Source organism: Brienomyrus brachyistius, chromosome 5 (genome assembly GCF_023856365.1).
Source record: "Brienomyrus brachyistius isolate T26 chromosome 5, BBRACH_0.4, whole genome shotgun sequence".
Taxonomy (NCBI): domain Eukaryota; kingdom Metazoa; phylum Chordata; class Actinopteri; order Osteoglossiformes; family Mormyridae; genus Brienomyrus; species Brienomyrus brachyistius.
The window spans coordinates 31,443,196-31,461,666 of NC_064537.1; the positions used below are offsets into that span (position 1 = coordinate 31,443,196).

The 18,471-nt window shown below is 39.3% G+C and overlaps 2 protein-coding genes across 3 annotated transcripts in view; one reads left to right on the forward strand and one right to left on the reverse strand.

Moving 5' to 3' along the window:
• pdk2a (pyruvate dehydrogenase kinase 2a) overlaps window positions 1-18,471 on the reverse strand; it is a 116,915-nt gene that overhangs the window by 31,152 nt on the left and 67,292 nt on the right. The window lies entirely within an intron of this gene.
• tbkbp1 (TBK1 binding protein 1) overlaps window positions 1-18,471 on the forward strand; it is an 87,849-nt gene that overhangs the window by 5,560 nt on the left and 63,818 nt on the right. Inside the window, exon 2 of one of the 2 annotated variants that reach the window (XM_049015202.1) lies at window positions 15,076-15,120. The exons of the other annotated variant lie outside the window; for it this stretch is intronic. The gene's annotated coding sequence lies outside the window, so the exon portion shown is untranslated. The remainder of the gene's footprint in view (window positions 1-15,075; window positions 15,121-18,471) is intronic. 2 annotated transcript variants of the gene reach the window in all.

The following is an 18,471-nucleotide window of genomic DNA, read 5'->3' on the forward strand; positions in this document are numbered from 1 at the left end:
CTGTGCGCAGCAGTACAGACAGGTCGGTCTGTCACCTATGAGTCACCCCTGCATTCAAGACCATCTCTCACAAGCTGACCAGTAAGCACCATCTCTAATGAGCTTTGCTAAGATAAGCACCACCCAGTCTTCAGGGGCGTCTGCATGAATACTGCTGTTAAAATAGCTGACACAGCACAGTGCTCCTGAGACTCGGTCATTATGTGGACTTGCTCACGAACGCCTCTGTAAAGAGCATTTAAGCTCTTACATTCGCTACTTTTCAGTTGAAAAGCTTGGAAATACCTGTGATGGGTATGACGCAGCTAGCTACAGTACGCGCGACTCTTTTCATGCTTTTATTTTTAACTCATAAGATTTGATGCAATTGCGCGTTTATGTAAGCCACTCGCATGATAAATTTAGCTGACGGCAAGTGAGTGGCATGAATCTTCCTTGCCAGGTAGGTAGTTAACATGGACAAGAGGAGCCTTACAACCCATCATGGGCTAATTTTATGAGAATTTAAGTAGTTTCTTTCATTTTTATTTATTTATGCTGATTCCATCTGTTTATTCATTTGTTTATGATATGTATAGCATTAATAAATCAATATAACATATTATCGATATGTAATTTAATAATTAGTAAAATACCATATTATATTAATATATTACTATTACACTATATTGGCTTAATATAATATCTTGAATCGAAAAGCCCATGGAAAAAGCCCTGAACTGCTCTGTTTCTCTACTGAGCACCTTTTCTCCCCTTTTAAATAAAAAATGATGGGGCTGTCCCATCAAATCCAAGATTTTTAAAAACATTTTCACAGCAGAAAGAAGACAGCTTGTTATGGAAAGCTCTGATTTATTTATTTCAGCCTCTGATTGGCTCGTCAGAATTTCCGGAGATGGTGAAATGTCATCTCAGTATTGTACCCACAATACACCAATATCATTCTCCTAAGATGCCTGCTACTTTGTACTGAGTGGTCAGTCACCCGGTGTTTCCGCGATGGGACAGAACATCTTATTTTTGCTGAGCCCTTCCTGCTTTCCCAGGTATGACTGATTCTGACGCCCGGCTTCACTGCCGTGGAGAACACCTGCTTTATTGTGTTTTTATGTGCAAGTGATGTAACTGCTCTGGGATGTCACGCCTCTCAGCGCCCACTCAGGACTCAGGAGCTCTGTGCCTCTATGGAGGCGTAACCTGATATATTCTGGTAAGAGGGAGTGCGTGTGAGCAAGCAGCAGAGAGAGATAAATACATCGGGAATGAAGGACAAAGTAAGTTTGTGCGAAGCAGCGAATCTTGTCAATAGGGGAAGAGAAAAGGGCGACGTTCCAGGTTTGGGCTTTGCCTCTTTGATCATTCTTTGTGTTTCACGTAGCCCCCACCTGGGATTCCCAGTATGCTGGCCCAGAAAAACCAGGTTACCCAATTGTTTGTGCTTGGCTCCAGATTGCAAAATCGCAGTAGGTGACATTTAAAATATCTGTTGCTGCTAATGTGGAGAATCTCCACACTGTAAGTGTATCTTGTTCTGAGCTCGAGTATTACCGCTGTAAACACCGCCTGCAGGACTGGTGACGCGGCCGACTGGGAATCGGCCTTTCGAGTTATGGATGTGTGTAAAATTAAATGCTTGTTATCTTGACGGGTTCACACTCCATTTCCAAACATTTCTATAGCAGTGATTGTAATATGTGGCGAGAATTATGATGCTATATAAACAAATTCATGTTGTGGCTGCACCATTGGCTGAGTTAAATAGAAGGCAAGATGCATAATATACGAATAAAATATGGAAGGATGAGTCACTAGTGAAAACTTGAATGGGGGATGGAGCAAACATTCTCTACAGCAAGAATAACTGTATATTGTTAGAGTACAACCCTGCTGGAGTCAGTGTGGAGAGGAGGGAAGGGAGCCATTGAGTGAATAGCAGGTGGACCATCACGGCTGCATGGTTACTCATTTCACTTTGAATTCCCAAGTGCAGCTGGAATGCCTGAAAATCAGCCCTAAAACACGTAAGACGTCAAACAAGGAGGCTGACTGCTGTTTAACATGCTGCTGAACTTCAAACCGCACACACAAGGCAGACATCTTTCATTTATTATGATGCGTAATGATGATAAACTAGCACAGAAAAGAATAGTGATTCCATTTCACGAGTCTAGTTTGTGGGTAGAAAAAATTTGTCCAACCGAGGATCTGCAAAAAGTTTCTCAGTCCATATTGGATTGGTCAGAGCCTGGGTGACCAATAACAACGCCTTCTGCCGCACACGAGGACGGGGGTGACAAATATGTTATCGGTGCCATCATCTCTGTCACTACCAGTGAAATCTGTGGGAGAGAAAACTTCATCAAGTTTAAAAATGAACTTTTTTTTATTTTTATTTTTTTTACCACAATCTAGCTTGATATTGACCAAGACAGCTAAGGTTTATTCATGCTGGTTTTCACATTCATGACAACACCTGAGTACAGTACCTTTTGACAGCACTGTAAATTCTCACCTCTGACAATGATAATACTATAGTAATGTAGTAGCTTAAAAAACTAACAAATGTGATTTATATGCATGCATGTCACCCTAACTGCAGTGAATAACAAGGAACTGGGTGACGGCAAACATTTCCGTGAAAACTATGAGCCATTAAGAAAAGACTCCTTATGCTCATATCTTTTGCTTTTATTGTCATTATTACTACAAAGTAACGCTTTGACATTGAATTACCATTGATGTTTATAGCTACAGAAAATAACTAATCAAAACTCTAAACTTTACTACCCAGGGTCACAGCAGAGAGTCGGGCTGAGGACTGGCACAGATGCCCCAGTTTCATTGCAATTCACTAACTAATAATTTGATTTAATGGGATTCGATTCTGATTCAATATCAGTCCGATAGGAATGAGATATGAAATCCTCTATAGCAGCTTTCCATATTTGGAGAGATGTTTAAAAAGCTCTAAATGGAACACAAATTTACAAATGCAAAGTCACTGGAAACAAATTGTGACAACCATTAAAGAAAAGCCAAAGGCTTGTATACCAAAATCTTTTTATTTCAGGAACACGTGGGTCTAGTTCCTTAAAAACAAAATCAGTCCCCTTCAAAGCACAGAAAATGACTTCTGACTGAATAGAATAGCTGAAAATAAAACTGGGCAAGTCTAAAACTGACACGCAATGTTTCAAGAAGACTTTAGCTTCAAAACCTGTCAAAAAATAAATTGGAATCTTTTTTATTTGAACGACAAACCGGTATTGTTTATTGCTGAGAATCGGCCCTGACCTCACAATTCAATCGATAAGTGTCGAATTGGATTCTATTTTGAGTCTATTCAATCCACAAATTCACTAATTTGGCGTGATCAGGCCAGAAACTGTAAAAACAAGAGTCAGAACACTGTAGTATTAACATAGCAAAGCAACTTAATCAATCAAGTTACTATTAAGTGACGAAAATAAGATCTATACAAAATAAGTATGAGATTTATTCTTGATTTATTTATAGATTTATTTGGTGAATGCACCAAAATATTTCATCCACACTTTTCCCTCTGCAATTCTTATATAAAATAAGACTTACCTGTATACTTTTGGCCGCTTTCATTTGTTTCTGTGTTACTCATGACATTTGCAAAAACAGATAATTACCAGTATTCCCATAACAGACAGCAGGTCACATCCAATAATATCAGTTTTCTCTTTACACCATTTGCTTTTATTTCAGTTTTTTAATGTTCCTTTTATATATTATTTTTCGTCACCTTAAGCGGTATGCTGAGAATGATTGGTGTGAGAATAAAGCCCTACTTGACTTGACTTGCTTGCATTCATGCGCTCACTGTGCTCATTACCATTTCCTGACAGTGCACCAAGATGGAGGTGCGTAATACAACTGTACAACAATCCCACAGGTGAAAGAGAGAGTAGCACCACCTATATGATAGGAGGACCGATACAGGTTATATTCAGTGACAATATTTTCAAAGTCATGGCAAAAAGGCATAAATTAACTAGATCGATGGAATTTTGTGAATTGATATAGAGTCATCAAAACCAGGATCACAATTAATTGTAGCAGAGGACCCCCCCCCCTCCACAGTATTAATTTATAACCCAAAAATTAATGGAGAGAGACTCGAGGGGGGGGCAAATATATTTTTATGTGTATTCAGATAAGCCTTAAGACCAGCTAATTTCTGCTGCTAAAGTAAAATTTTTTGTTTGGTTTAAGCCCATCATAATCCGTGAGATAGCAGCAAAGACTTGCGCAAGACTAGACACCTATGAATATGCTAAGTCTGAGGAAGACCAAATTCAGTTACATAAAGATACTGGAATTCACAATTAAGACTCAACAGACAATCCATGAACCAGTGAGTTTATGCTTTTAGAGCTTGCTGTCTAAAAATGTCCTGCTGACTAATATAATTGACCCCTAGAAACAATCAAGAAGATGGACTTGGCACAGTCCAAATAGTGAATGCCAGAGCAGAATTGACTCTTCTATTGAAAATGCACTTTGACACAGGTGTGAACATTGCCAGGATGAGAAATGTCAATGGAAGTTGGTAGTTACTGAAGAAAGCTGGACAATAGGGAGCATTTGATCTTGAGTTCCTGAATCTGTTACGTCAGCTAGAAGATATGATTCATATAGTGTTTGTTCATCACAATAGTTGGTGTTTGAACTCTTCTGACACCATTTTCTAGTCTGCAGTAAGTGATCAATGCACAGAAAGTAACAATAGACATCGTAAGGACTGTGTTGGCCTTGCCGAAAAAGAAATTGCTGAGTGAGAGCAGCAAGAAAAACTAGCGATAATCTGAACAAGCATGACGAACAGGGAGTTCTTCTTCGTTTAAAAAAAAAAAAAAACTGCATTTACAGTATTAAATAGTGTAGCGCTAGAGCATGCTGGGAATATTGCAAATAGCCTCTTGTTGTTGAGTGTGTGCTTGCCTGTATCATATGTGAAATCTGTGCGATCTTCGCGTGTCTTTAGTCATTGTATAAATTACCTAACATGTATGTGCCTTATTGTCCAGCGTCAGACCTGGTTGTCTTTCTGCATTATGTGTGTTTTGGTGCTGCTTTCATGCCTGTATTAGTCCTTTTAAGGGCTTGATTAAAGGGTGTTCTTATCCTGTTAAAAAGAAGCCTCCTTGTTTCTCCCAGCTGTGATGCCTCAGTCTGCTAGACTTCACAATACAAAGAATGTCAGACGTCTGTAACTAATAGACAGAATGCTGTTCAAAACTATATAATTGAAAGATTGGGTGGGACCCTGTCAAAATACCTAAGGTATTTCTATTTCAGGGTGGCTAAGCCCAATGTTTTTGTGAAGAGCTGCAGGCTTCAGTGAGCCGTCTGAATGTAGGGAAGTCAACAGAAGTGGATAAGTTATTGGGGGGTCTGGTGCAAACACGATGAAATGAGCCAAATCTCCATGCTAAAACCAGTCAGCTACAAGATCTGCCACGCAAGGATGTGGCTTTGCGTCTAGGGCTGTGGATCACCACACTGCCCAAATTAACCAAAGTAACTGCCCTTTTAATTGATGCTTGTCTGATTGTTTGCCTCTAAATTCAGATTTTGTTTTTCCTCTGTGCTTTTGCTGTACTAGTTTTATTTTTCTTCAATTGTAGTTTTCAAAAGGCTGATACTCAACACAGTTTGCTCAGAAAAATAAGTGTTGAAACATTGTTCAGCAAAGTTCTTGTACAACGTACAATCACAGCTGGTCAGAGAGCTGCTCCAGCCGGTGAGTAAACAGGTAGATCATTAAAGGAGGTCTATCTCTATAAGTTAAAGTTTTAAGCAAGTGATTTGCTGCAATATGCAGTCGCGTTTCAAAAACACTCAGACAAAGCAAATAGACCTATGTAAAACGTTACCCTTTTATTTTCTCCTTTGTCCTGGCAGTTTATAACAGATTTTTAAGAGTTGAACATTTGTTTGAAAAGAAATTAAGTTAATATTTTATGGTACATCCATATAAAAAACTGGTATTAATTTTCAAAGCCAAACTATGCTCAAGAGAGCAGAAAAGAGAGCTTGAAAGAACCACACAATTGCCCAATCATTTGCCGTCATACTGAAAATTGTGCTACATCCATAGATTCTCTAAGATGTCCGAATGGCCTCTAGGTTAGGGGCTATGTATGGTGTATATATTGGTAACAACTACTACATAGTTTTATACAATATCACTCTGGGGATTGTTTTGTGTATTTTTGAAAATAAACTTGAAAAAAATCTTAATTTGAAATGCTTTTTGGCATATAAGTACATCAGTGGGAATTGATGTTTAACATGAATTTAGCAGATGATTTGTTCCTTGCATCTTCTCAAGCACTTACCCTGGTCATAGTTGCAGGGGGGGCTGAAGCCTATCCCTGGCAGCACAGGACACAAGGCAGGGGTGCACCCTGATGACACACACACACACACACACACACACACATACAGTGGGATATTTAGAGATGAAGTTAGCCTCACTGCACATCTTAGACATGTGGAAGAAAACCTGCCCAACACACAAAGAACATGCAAACGCCACACGCACAGAGCAGAGGACGAACTCAAGCCCCCCAATCACAGAGCTCTCAGACAACAGTGCTGCTCCTCAGATGATCTGTTGTTGTTTTGATTTTGAGTTTTAATATATGTTGTGCAACCAAGCCAAAGTGATCTTGAAAGTCAATGAGCTGATGGTGTTAAGCACTCATTTGCCTTTAAGGCCTTTAGATACCATGTTCTGAGTGTTAGGAATGCTAATTATGTTGACTTGCATGAAGAGGTCTATTAGTCTTGGTACTGGGAAACAAATCCGTAGAATTCTCAATATAATGTTTCCCCAACTGACTAAACATGGTATTTATACCTCAACTGAAATTTAAGTTCCGTTGTTTCTGTAAAATCTTTATTTTATTTTTTTTAACCTGTTCTGCATCAGTAACGTTCATTGAAATAATTGGAATAAAATCAAAAGACATTGTCTGTTATAATAAACTAAATAAAAAACGAAGTGTCTGTTGCAGCAATGTGTGTATGTGTGGGAGGGATGCCATAGCCAAATGACTGAAAGTGCTTCTCTTTTTTAACCACCAATAATTACGCAAAATTTACCGAGAGGGCTTCCGGTTGAGCACCTGCACATCAAAAAGTCTCTGCACGGGCCTGATCTGTTGAAAGCTGAAATAAAATGATCAATTCCAAAAACCTGGAGAAAATATCGAAAACCTATTTTCTTAACTAGCATCTTTAAAGTTATTCAAACCTTGATGGATTAAGTGCTTTTTAAAAATCGGATGCCGGAAAACAATTCGTACTGCCTTTCATATTCATTTGAATCATTTTGCTTGGCAGAAAAATATACGAAGGATATTTGTCACTGGTCATCTGGCTTTGAAACAAGCCAGCCGTCAGTATTTCTCGTTAGAAACAATTAGCCTGTACGCTTTTTTCCTCTCTTTTGTTTTTATCCAGATGGCAGTGCATTGCGCACGGAAAACGCGATATTTATACAGTGACATTTATTCTATTTGTTATGTAATTCTTATCAGTATTATATACTTAAATTATAAACTAAATTATATACTTTTATTGGTATATAATTTATATTAGTATTGGGTATTGTTATCTGCAGATGACCCCAAATGTATTTTGCTAAGGACTACGAGGCCTGATTTTGGCTCCTTAAGAATGTGTGCTGCCCTATGCATGGATTATACAGGACCATTTTAATCACACGGAATGTGTTAGCATTGGATACGGAGAAGCACACATGCAGCCTCTTGGCTTGGCAGTAATCCTCTTCAGCCACACTTCACCTAGCGGTCTATCAGTGAGTTTGGTTGGCGTTTCCGCAGGGAGATTAGTTGGAATCCCCGTCTCTCCCACAGTCCAAAAAAACAGGTGAACCAGTGAGACTAACTGTGTGTGTTTGTGTGTGTGTGTGTGTGTGTCTGGGTCATGTATATATTACACTGCAGGGTCCAAATATGCCCACAATGCGGTAAACACCTGTCATTTTGGCGTTGCGGCGACCAATTTTTGGTCCCCCCTAGAGGAAACTCAATTTTAGAAAAATCTGTGACTGCAATCAAAAAACTTAAAATGGCAAAAAATTGTGTTTTGTTTGGTTAGTTATTACTTACATTGTTGGGATTTAGAGTTATGCCCATAGAAATTCATGGACGGTCCCCACAAACATGTGAATACAAATGTCGGTGTGTGTGTGTGTGTGTGTGTACATGCATGTGAGTGCTTTGTGACACCTGCTGCACTCAACCTCGATCCTGCGAGCCACAGTGTAAGAGTGTAAGCGGGCTTTCCTACTGCTCAGTAGGCATGTAACGATGAACTAGGTATGTAACGATTAATCGTGATTCGGTTACAAATCGATGTAAATGTATGATGATTGGAATGACGATGTGGAAAATGAATCGCTACTTTAGGAGTAATTCAGGGATTTTTCTTAACAGAAAAACTGGTGTAATATTACATTTGATTTCACAAGGTCAGTTTGACGTCAGATGTCACTGCATATTCACGTCGATGTCGTACCACCGGCACCACAGTGAGCTCAATTTACCACCGCCAGAGCGAAGATTATTAAAAGTGCGAACCGCGCTAAAAAGCTGCACATGCAAGTCTTAGTTTATTTGGTAACGCTTTACGTTAAGTGCACCTTCATAATGCATTCATTATGCATTTATAGAACATTCATAAGCAGCATGCAAGTACACCTTAACATCCTAACATCCCTTTACAGCTTTAATATACATTAATAACAAACATTACATGATTATATAATTATAATGTTTGTTATTATTATATAATGTTTGCTATTAATGTATATTACAGCTGTAACGGGATGTTAGGATGTTAAGGTGTACATGCATGATGTTTATGAATGAATGAATACATTATGAAGGTGTACTGAACGTTTTATGAAAGCAATATAAAAGCATTACGAAGATGCAGTTAATATAAAGCGTAACCGTTTATTTATTTGAAGACTTTTTAAAATTAATTCGATTTTTTTAAACAGATGTTATTCAATTTCAGTTGCACTGTTAAGAAGAGGACACATTTTGCACAGTTTAGAAAGACAAATAAAGGAATATTTTGGAATAAATTTGTCTGCAGCTCAATCTGTTCAAAACTCGTGAGAAAATTGTATCGTGAACTCAGAATCGTGAATCGTATGGAATCGTCAGTTGAGTGTATATCCCTATTAAGTGTACATCCCTACTATCAACAAATCATTTATTGGTAATTTTAATTATCGAATATATATATACGAAACTACATAATCACATAGCTGGTGAATGTCGCAAGAGGCTACGTCACATTTACAAAAATATATACGTATTTTCCCAAACACGAGTAACTGGCTGAATAGTCTGTAACAAGAGCAAGTTAGAATAAAACACTGAGTTCATACATTTATTTCGCAGATGCTTTTGGTCACAGTAAGCTACATGTGAGGAAAGCTTTGGAGTCAGAGCACGGGGTCAGGCAGCACCCCTGGGGCAGTCAGGGCTAAGTTTCTTGCTCAAGCACCTAGTTTGACGTCCTTCTCCTTGCCACATGAGACCGGTTATTGATAACCTAATTAAATGAGCAGTTATTGGAAATAGATGGATGGAAAGCAGTTTGGGAAGTAGCTCCATGTATCATTATGAAGTTTACGTCAATAAGTCTCCGCTTAGCTGTCTTTTTATTGCTTGGTATGAAAGTGTGTATATTCACTGAATAAAAGATAAGTGACTGTACGCATTAGACATACATGAATGTATTCACAATAATTTCCGATAGAAAAAAAAACTTATGGTGTTAAAAAGCTGACATCATCGGTGCTTGAAAATAAAATTCATACGACACTGAATAAATTAATAAAATGTGTGTTTCGTTATTTAAAATTAGAAACCGATATATACCAGAGATGCCAATATTGTTACGTGTATTTATATATTCAATATTCTGTACAGAAAAGCGAGATTTATACGCATGTGGTATTAATGGCTTACCAAGTTCAAAGTGTTCTTTATGGATGCTTGTGCAATCTGTCATTTGGATGATGTGTTTCAATCTGCCCCGAATGTAATGGAAGTCTTGAGGTTATACAATATGTTTCAATATATTCTTAAAGCTTTCAGGCCTTTTGTTTTGACGGTGTTTTGTGAGTAGCTGAAGGGTGAAAGGTGCACTGGGGACTTGTAGAGGTCGCATATGGCCGTCATCGAAGCAGGATTGCTGGCTGCTGCATGCCGGGTCTCTAACAGAGTAACGGAAGCTGATTCCGGGAAGATGGCTGCTGTGTTGGCTGCATTGGCTGGTGTAAGGATGGTGTAAAAGCTTTGGAAAGATCTTAGATGTGTTTTTTAATTGCCTGCAATGAAAGTCTACTTAAAAGTTTACGTATGAATATGTTTTATAGCTGAGTCATGAAGATGAAGTGTTACTGAGACCTTCTCTTTTAGAGTAAATATCAGCATAAAGTATAACTAAGATAATTCCCAGTATACTGCATTCTGCTCTCCTGTACTCCCTGTACAGATTTCAACAAAGGTGTTTCTTTATGCCTTTATGGCTATTTATTGCATTTAAGATGCATGCAATACAATTTCCTGTGCATGTGTAGAAGGTTATAAACAAAATAAGCTGATTTTTGTGTGTGATTTCCCTTTTTAAGCAAGCACACTGATGCATTTGCACTGGATGATTTTTTATTTTTTTTTTCTGGAAAGACTAACCAACCCAAAAGCGCATTCACTATTCCTAGATGTCTGCCACAAGCAAGCAAAAACCACCGGCCTGTGGTAATTAGCCTGTCAAACAAAACACAGAAGAGGTATGTCAGTAACGATGGTCAGGAAAGCAGAGTAATGCGTAGGCCAGGGGTGTCCAGTCTTATCCGCAAAGGGCCGGTGTGTATTCGGGTTTTTGTTGCGAAGGGTCTGAGTTCCGATAATGACCCAGTGCCTTTTGCACATCAGTACAGGTCTCGATTATTTGTATTTTCTTAATGTGGCCTATTTTAACTTTGACTTGGTGGTGAACATTTCCTATTTTAGTTACTGTATGTGTAACTGTTGCAAACAGAATGTTTCTAATCGAACTCTTGGATTCAAAGAGCTTCTTTTGAGGGGCAAGTGCACGGAATACGAAATATTTGCTGATACGAAATGTAAATAAAGCATTTGCAAATTAATTTCTTTTTGGTTGGATTTATGCTAGAACAGTCGCTTAAAAGAGAATGCTTCTCGTTATCTCTGGATATTCAAAAGGGGCCTCAAACAGGCAGCGTTTGTTTTTAAGCTTAGGCACCAGTCACCTTTGAAGTCTATAAATACTACAAAAGATACATGGAAAATCTTTGTCTGACGACATTAAGCACGTACCGCATGCAGGCATTATCTTATAGAGACACCTGACATGAATGCTTGATGTTAAGTTGGGCGTATGTTTGCAATAAAATATTTATCGCCGTGTCAAGTTCGTGGTTTGTTGTGTTCTGGATTGGCAGTCGCTGAGCAAACCTACACTGATGATCAACTGTAAACTGGGGATGAACTGGCCAATGAAAATGACTGGGTAGATTCCCAGTGGTCCGCTGCATCCGCTGTGTCCCCTGCCATGAAACGTATTTGGGGGGATTTCGTGTTCAAGGCTGATGCTTGGTATTTTCTTAATGTGGCCTATTTTAACTTTGACTTGGTGGTGAACATTTCCTATTTTAGTTACTGTATGTGTAACTGTTGCAAACAGAATGTTTCTAATCGAACTCTTGGATTCAAAGAGCTTCTTTTGAGGGGCAAGTGCACGGAATACGAAATATTTGCTGATACGAAATGTAAATAAAGCATTTGCAAATTAATTTCTTTTTGGTTGGATTTATGCTAGAACAGTCGCTTAAAAGAGAATGCTTCTCGTTATCTCTGGATATTCAAAAGGGGCCTCAAACAGGCAGCGTTTGTTTTTAAGCTTAGGCACCAGTCACCTTTGAAGTCTATAAATACTACAAAAGATACATGGAAAATCTTTGTCTGACGACATTAAGCACGTACCGCATGCAGGCATTATCTTATAGAGACACCTGACATGAATGCTTGATGTTAAGTTGGGCGTATGTTTGCAATAAAATATTTATCGCCGTGTCAAGTTCGTGGTTTGTTGTGTTCTGGATTGGCAGTCGCTGAGCAAACCTACACTGATGATCAACTGTAAACTGGGGATGAACTGGCCAATGAAAATGACTGGGTAGATTCCCAGTGGTCCGCTGCATCCGCTGTGTCCCCTGCCATGAAACGTATTTGGGGGGATTTCGTGTTCAAGGCTGATGCTTGTTCCCAGTCCAACTCCAATGTAAACTACAGCCTCTATTTATCAGGTTTGCTTACTCAGCATGGTTGTTTTAAAGCTTTGCCAAGTATAAGCTTGATTTAATATATAAACACCTATAATATTAATTTAATTTAAAAGTCATATAATAAAACGAGAATAACCAAAAATGTTTAAAACGGTGCTTATTACTACAGTGAGCTCTTCGAAGTCAGTCCTGGCTTATTGCCTAAATTGCTTTTAATATTTCCTTAACAGACACTTTGAAAAACTGATGCTGAAGTTAAAGCCAAGAACAGAATAGAGATGCTATATTCATCCCTGTGAGGAAATGATCCTCTCCCCCATCATGCATATACAGGTGAGAGCAAGTTAGGGGGTCACAGTGCAGGGTCAGTGAGCGTCCAGTGCCTCTTACTCAAATGCTGTGGGATTCAAACTGGCAGCCTTCTGATCAGGGAAAGCCGCACATATTAATAAAATAGATATATAATATTTATTATTATTAGTAGTAGTAGTAGTGGTAGTAATAATAATAATGGTAGTGATAATAAAATGATTTTAATAAAATAGTTTTACTGGTCAATTGTAAAAGTGATACGTATTACATGTAATGTACATATAATTTAAAGGAAGCTCCTGACAGTATGAGTAAACCCACTGTAATTATTTTCCTGGTATATTTCATAGCTTTTAAGCTAGATCTTTAAATCCTGGGAAAGGTTTTGGCTCGTGCGTATCATGGTGTGGTGCTGGTAGACTTCACGCATGGAGATGGCGGTGAAAGGCCTTGAGGACGAGGGTTCGGTCTTCGCTAGCCTCTTGGCATCTTGCTACAAAGTGCTTGTGGAGGATTTACTGCAGGCCTCATTTGGGCTCCTGCAATGGTGACAAATATGCTGTGCCATATTGCTGCTATTCCCAGTGTTGTACAGCACCAAACACTTACATAATCTGCGTATAGTCTTTGTTTTTTTCAGCCATGTGCTCCATTCAGCGATTTTTACACTCAGGCATCACAACAATGCATTAGTTCGTGAAAGACTATGTGATTCGTAGCTACCTAAAATACCAGGGGATCAACGATGGTTATTCCTAATAATCACAAGTCAAGTGATGCTTCCTACCAAAGAACATCAAAATTGCATCATTATAATGGAGGCTGTGATATTTTGGCCTATATCCATCCATCCATCCATCTTCCATAGCCACATATCAAGAGTCTGGGACAAATCCCAGGAACCATGGGGCAGGGGACACCCTAGACTGGATGCCAATTTCTGACAGGGCAGCCTAGCCTGTAATATGAATTACCATATTGTGTTGGTTGGAAACACAAAAATAGTCAATGCTATACTGTGAGGGTTGTCCCGTTTAGGCTCTGAGAAGTCGGTCGGTGCTTCTTGTCCCGAGAGATTATCCTGACAGTCTCTGTTCTTGATTTTTTTACTAGCAGTGTGATCACAGTTACCATTGAGAACATCAAGCAGATATCCGTGTCAGGTACATTTATGCAGAGATATGAAAGCTAACTGTAAAATAGGATAATTTATAGTCATTACCTTCCCTTCCTTTCTCATTTTTTATTAATGCCAATTTTCAGTTCTTTCAGAATACTGTCCTGGGAAGCAGTGCATGCGAATCTGTTTATTTTGCACCTGAGTTCTCCGGCTCTCCTTTAAAACCTTGCTTAATGAAGCACAGCTGTTTCGAAAAACATGCCGCTAAATTTGTGTAGTAGGCAGTTTTAAATTGTCCACAGATGGGCCAATATAGACAGAAAGCAAACTGCACAAAAAGATTCCACTGTCTGATTGCTATGTGCTGGAGATTTTTTTATGAAAACAGTACCTATATTCCAGTTTCTCATGGGTAATTGAAGTTTGAGGAGTTAGTAATGTTGCAGCGTGTTCTATATGAATTATATATACCATTATAAATCACTCTATTTCCTATTCGTCATTCACATATCAGTTACATCACAGGCCCATATGTCAAGAAATAATCTGGCTCATGTTATAGCGCTAGACACACACATATGCACACACACACACACACACACAAAGGCGCAGGTCGGGTATACCTGTCCTTATGGGGCCCGCTCATTCACTTCTATGGGAAAAATGCTAACGCTAACTATGACAACCTTAACCCCCAGCTCTAACCAAAAACAAGAGTTTTTGTATTTTTAGTTTTTTCATGGCACAAATTTTTATAAAATAGAATTTTCCCTTATGGGGACCGGAAATCTGTGTGTCCCCATAAGGATAGGTATACCCGCTCGCGCACACGCACGCACACACACACACACACATCTATATCTAATCAAATAAAATAATCAATGCTATATATATATATATATATATATATATATATATATATATATATATATATATAAAAATATATAAAAATCCACTGAAATAATGCTCTCTATATATATATACTGTATGTGTGTGCGTGTGTTTTTGTATGTTCATCTTAAATATAATTTTCTTAATTTGCACATTGTCATAAATGGGGATTGCAATAGGTAACAATTTGAACAGACAGACGAACAGATGGTACGCGTAGTACCTGGTAGGTTTGTGGTTGGCTTGGGAAATTTGACTTCCATTTTTGTTAAGCTTTACGGCATTTTATATCCGCTGGCTTACAATATTGTGTGGTCAGAGTCTCTCTTTGAATATTTATTTTTTTGCTTTTGTTTTTAAGGGCGGCTGAAAAGGATGGTGGGTCTTTACATTTCGTCTGGAAATCGTGAGTGGGGATGCAGTTGAATATGCGTGTGTGTGTCGCTCTCCCTCACTCTTCTGAAGCTTCTTTTCCTGACTGTTCCTCTCTGATTCATGCTCTGCTCCACAACAAAGCAGCTGATGGGTTTCCGTGCATGCGGCGTCCCTGCAGAGACCCTGCTACACGTCGGCAGTGCTCATGCAAAGGGCTGTCAATCCGTCGCCGCGTTCTGTTCATCCCATGCAAAGTCCTTCAGGATGTTCCCCCTGCCCGCCCTCCTGTTCCCGCTCTGTTGCTTGTTCTCTGCTTGTTTTCCTGGGTACGTGCCTTGCGACACGCAAAGGTCGGCCGCGATGGCATTCTTCCCAAGGACACTTACCGCTCGCCCGCTCGCTTCCTTTGTCCACTGAAGCTGTACGCAATGTACAGTTTCAGCAACATTTCTCTGTGAAATCTGGTGTGCGTGTGCAGGTGGATATACATAAATCATCAAACATGCTGTACACTTATCGTTCATAAATGGATATGAGGGCTGGGAGGTGGGATTTCGTTATACGAATAAAAATTGAATTTTAAAGACATTTACATATTCAACAACAGAAATCCACGGTCATATTTTTTAAGATTTATGTGGACGACCATTAAGTCATCTAACACATTTCTTCATTTTTGTTCTGCACGTAAGCCATCATCAATCGTTTAATTTTACGCCACAAGTTTTTGTTGTTGCTGCTGCTGGCCTTCGGGTAGCTAAAAACCAAAACATTGTATGTTATCATCTTGTCATTTCCTTCACTTAAGACACTAGCAAGCTAACGTTGCATGTTTCAACTTTCACGGTTGGTTGAACAAATCTGCTGCACGATGATTGGCTGCATGGCTCTGTAGTATAATTGCAATTAATACCCAGATTAATTCGAATGATAAACATTCAAATTCCATTTTAAAGTAGCTTCTCAGCTCTAGGGTATACAGTTTTCTGTTTTTTTCTAAAATGATGGTGTAAGTTTCATACCTGTCTGACCATCACCATATCCGTAAAAAGGACCTGATTTCTGACTGTGATCCTCTGTCCTATAGCCATGCCGGCTCTGGAAATTCCATATGAGGGCAGTCGCCTCATTTTCAAATGTTCAGCTCTAAGGGTTTATGGGGTTTTTTTTATGCAAGTGTTTCAAACGGGTGTTTGACTGAATATGTTATGAATATAAAGAATGAAAGTATGAACTAATAAAGAAAAAGCAAATAGACCCCAAATAGGCACCTAAAGTGTAGCAAATTTTTACGGCCATGTCAAACTTTGATTTAACTTTTGATTTGTTTGATTTGCACAACAGAGTAAGTGGCAGATAAGATGAAATGTAGTCATTACGAAACATTACATTATAATTCAGTTATATGCGATATAATGTTTTGCCAGAATGTCGGTACAATAACATTTAGCCTTTTGACCGGGGCAAACTGGCAACAAAAAGCAGGCCAGGATTTTGGGGGCAGTCCGCTTTGCTATGTCTTGCTGTCGAAAGTAATAATTTTTTGTATAGGCTCTAATCGCTGAGGTTGAGGGAAAAGAACAGGCTATCAGGAAAGGCCAGGCCATGACTGACTTTTGATATCTGATGCTACCATTAATCAATTAATAGTCTTTTGCAACTCCTTCCTTGACCACGGTCTACTTTATACCCAACATTTAACCCTTATATTGTCTCCATTAGGCCTGAGTGTCATTTGTCCAGGTTTTCATCTATAACTCACCAATGGCCACCTGTCAACTCGGCCCCTCAGCTGAATAGGTGTCATTTTGACAGAAAGTCGTTCAGCTTCTTATTCATGAATATACTTTTGACCAATGTTTCGAATAGCCAAGGGCTAAGCCAGGATTGTTTGGCTGCTGTTGAGCTGTAAGTGTGGTGCAAAAGTATACATCATTAAAAAGCTATTTGAAAGCTTTTCCATGCCTGCTAATTAATTATAATTCATTTGCATCCTTAACCGCTTCTTCAGTTGGGACAGCAGCAGCGCAGAGAGTCACGGGGTACAGGGCAGGCATACCCTGAACCGGATGGTAGAGGCAATCAGGCAGCATCTGTGCCCAAATATATTCATAACAGTGTGCTTGACTTTGACCTTCGGGACATCATCAAAATAATAAAACTTAGAAGGAGAACGCAAAGTCTTTATTGGCAGAGGTAGGATAATTAGCACCCGCAGCCATGCTGTGATCATGGATATGTAAAGCTAAACATGTGACGAGGGTTGGGAGGGAGGCAGCTGACGGTGAAGCTTACACAGGTCATTACATGGACTGCGATCACGTTATTGTAGGGTAGCATATCGCTATGGAAGCCTTATCTGTTACTGTGTCTCCACTGTACGGTCCATACAGTCCTTGCATTCTCATTTGTCTCGGCCTAAATGCCGTCCCTTGCAGTGAAGTAGAAGCGGCAAACACCCCTGGCTCTGCACCTCCAGCCTACACACCCGTGCTTGTTACCCCGAGCCTTTGAACTTTGACTATAATGTGTTTTTACGGGCACCCCGGAGCGAAGGCAAAATGCTTAGCAACCAGCACTCCCACGGCACTGTCCTACACTTGCTTTTATGTGACCAGTGCCCTCCCTTCCCAAGGGTCTTTGTGTCTTAAAGCGTCATCGCGTTCCAAGCGCTGATGTAGAACCAGCAAACCTAGAGCTGTAATGCAAAGTGCAGTGTGTGAACAGGCACGCAGCTCGGAAACAATGGATTGCCTTTGATTTCATGGGCTTTGCGACATTAATATATGAATTAGCCATGGGATATAAACATATGGACATTGAATAATTTGCCTCCAGGGAAGTTCTACTGCATCGTTGTTTTCTAGACTCAGAACTTACTGCTGTGCACATTAATTGTTACAGTATACATGTCTAGTTTGTGATCATCGTTTGCCTTCTATTTTTCTAATCCACGTCTCTGTGTGTGCTCCAGTGTGTAGGCAGTGCATTATATTTTCTAGCAACTGCAGAGGAGGTAAGACAGAAGTTATTAAATTTATCGGAGGCTCACCAAATAACCACAAAGGACGATTTGTTGAAACCTTGTTAGCACTCCTCAGGTCTGTGAAGCTGCCATTATATTAACCCTGTACTTTACGGAGCAGAGAAACTCCCTAATTACACACTGATATCCGAGTAATTAGAGTTTTTTCCTTTTCGGATCGTGTCATGGAGATGTAGTTCATAAACTGTCTCTTACATAATTTATTTGAACGCCTATAAATTATACATTTAATATAAAAAATGTTTCTTAGGCTTCCATGTGAGGGTTATTGTGATTATAGCTGTGGTGTCTGTGCAGGTATCTCTGACAATGAGCTGGAATGACCAGGAATTATCT